At 38.1% G+C, this 2670-nt stretch overlaps 1 non-coding gene across 1 annotated transcript; it reads right to left on the bottom strand.

Moving 5' to 3' along the window:
• Nucleotides 1-323: 323 nt before the first annotated feature.
• Nucleotides 324-395, bottom strand: Trnad-guc (transfer RNA aspartic acid (anticodon GUC)). The gene has a single exon. It is a non-coding gene; the product is annotated as a tRNA-Asp (tRNA).
• Nucleotides 396-2670: the final 2275 nt, after the last annotated feature.

Raw genomic sequence — 2670 nt, 5'->3', positions numbered from 1 at the left:
AAGAAATGACTGTGCTCTGCACGGTTGTAGTAGTGGTGGGACAGATCTCTGGTCCTTGACGACGGGGAACGGTTAGTTTATGGCATCCTCAAATATCGACGCAGCTGTTCTCTTGCCGGGGCAACGAAAATCATATCTTAGAATCCGCTAATAAAACCATTTTTTTTTATTAAATTTCGTCGACAAATTTAGTTAGATCAGTTACGTTCGCACAATATCGTTTTTCTACACCTAGCGATAAAAGGTTAATTAATTGTCTTCATCCGTTGTCATGTTGAAACATTATTATCATTATTAATATAAAAAAAATTAAAAAATAAATCCTCCCCGACGGGGAATCGAACCCCGGTCTTCCGCGTGACAGGCGGAGATACTGACCACTATACTATCGAGGATTTTCTGCTGTTAGCTTGTTAATTTGTTTTACATAATTTTTTAACAATAGTTTGTGTTGTTACAACCACCAGTACTTTTTTGTGTTTAATCTGTGTACATCTTTTTTGTCTATGTTTGATAGGTTGGTGTTAAAACGCAAATCTGGACTGTTTAATGGTGTGTTCGTGTCGTATAGGATTTTTTTGTTATATGTTTGTCTATTAATGTGGTATATTAGTGGAATGTTGTTCTTGTTTTGGATGTAGCCAGTTTTATCTAGATGTGTAAATGATTCTGGGGGGGTGTAACCAGTTTGTCTAGTTCTGTCGTGGTATAGTGGGTTGGGATATGTTGAGCCAAAAATTAGGCTGTTTGAATGAATTTTTCGCGCGTTTGCCCAATGATTTCTAATTAATTTTAGGATGAATAGGTCTATTCTTGTGATTTTTGCGTATTCGTAAAGTCTGCGGTTGCTGTAAAGTTTGGTGTAGTTGGATTCGGGGGTCCTGTATTTTCCTAGACTAGCTCTAAGGCATTTCCGCTCAAAAAGTCTTAATTTTTCCATCGTGCTGGCGCTAATGTTGAACCACGTGGGACATGCATACGTTAAGATAGGCCGGATTAAGGCTTTATAGCAAAGGATTTTGACACTGGTGTCAAGATCCTTTGAGTAGAATAGACGTTTGTGTGCGAAAAAGGCCTTTTGAGCTTTGTCGATTTGTATTTGTACGTGGTGGTTATAATTTAGTTTAAAATCTAGATGTACGCCTAAATAGCGAACGGTGTTTTCATGTGGAATTTTACAGTTTCTGTCGTTATCGTATAGATGGAATTTGGTTCCGTGAGTGCGTACGTCGTTATTTGCGTCTGAGATTTTTTGATATATACGGACGGAATAGAATTGTTTCACATTTGTTTATGTTAGTCCTAAGTTTCCATGTGTGAAAGTAGTCTTGAATTTGTTTAAAAGTATTCTGAAGTTCGGTCTTTATTTTGGATGGTTTTGTGTTTTTGCTGTAGATTATTAGGTCGTCTGCAAATACTATGGCTGATTTGGTACCGTCGCTGTTTAGGCCGTACATGTACAGTAAATCACTTAAGAATATGTTAAATAGTATAGGAGAGTTGACGGTGCCCTGTTGGAGTCCGTTGATGATTTTGAAACTTCGGGTGGAGGTGGTTTCGCCGTCTGCAACATAGAAACTTTTATCGCGTAGCATGTTCCAAATCATCTTAATTAGGTGATGGGGGAATGCTTTTTTAGCGAGTTTGAAGAATAATCCGTCCAGCCAAACTGTGTCGAAAGCTTTCTCTAAATCGATACATATTGCACCAACGCATTCGTCGGCATTTCTGGCCCAACAGATGTCTGAAGTGAATTTCGATATGGCGTGTACAGTCGAGTGTTTGTATTTGAATCCGAATTGGGTTTCTGGAATAATGTCTTTAGCAATACAGAAAGAATTAATAGCGTTGTTAATGATGGTTTCGAATATTTTACTAATGTTAGGAAGAAGGCTGATGGGTCGGTAGTTTGAAGGGCCGCTACCGTCTTTTCCCTTCTTCTTTATACTTATTAATTTGTCGGTTTTCCAGGCCGTGGGGAAGTATGTATGGTTTAAGTAATTGTTGAAAAGAATTGTATAATGATATATATATATAACGGAGGAAGGTTTTTTAGCGCGATATTGGGAATTCCGTCGAAGCTGGAGGATTTCTTGTTGTTTAGACGGTACCTGCTAGGGGTGGCGTTGGTTCTGCTGCTGCAGGTTTAACTGTGACTATCTCTCTCTGTCCTTTGTTTCTTTCTTCTACCAGTTGGTTTGAGAGTTTTTCTATCGTTTTATTCAAGTTCGTTATAATTTGAATCAAGTCTTCGTATGAAGGCTTCATTATATTTTCCGGTCCTGTTAAATTGTCTATTTGCGTTGCTTCGGTTTTTGGCCCGGTCTTTCTTTGGATAATATTCGGTTGTGGGTTTATTTTTTAAAAATTAGATTTCATTTTTATTGATTGTTTTGTAAAGGATGTTAATACCGCACTGTCCGTTGTCACTGTGTTTTTGTCCGAGATGTTCACGGCTGCCTTCGATCTAGTGGCACGTTCCATTGATAATCACTTTCCTGGCACGTGGAAGTTTCACATTCTGGGGTCGTAACCCCTTGAGGGTCACACTCACACTCAATTGTTCAGTTTTAATTGTTTGATTTTGAATTTTCACTTCACAAAATGTTAAATACAAACAGTTTTCTTCGGGATGTAGTAACTTGTACTATTTTTCTAACGGTTTCGACG

This window comes from Augochlora pura, chromosome 7 (assembly GCF_028453695.1).
Source record: "Augochlora pura isolate Apur16 chromosome 7, APUR_v2.2.1, whole genome shotgun sequence".
Classification (NCBI taxonomy): domain Eukaryota; kingdom Metazoa; phylum Arthropoda; class Insecta; order Hymenoptera; family Halictidae; genus Augochlora; species Augochlora pura.
Note: the sequence above shows the minus strand (reverse complement) of the source record. Positions and strands in the feature narration are given on the sequence as shown.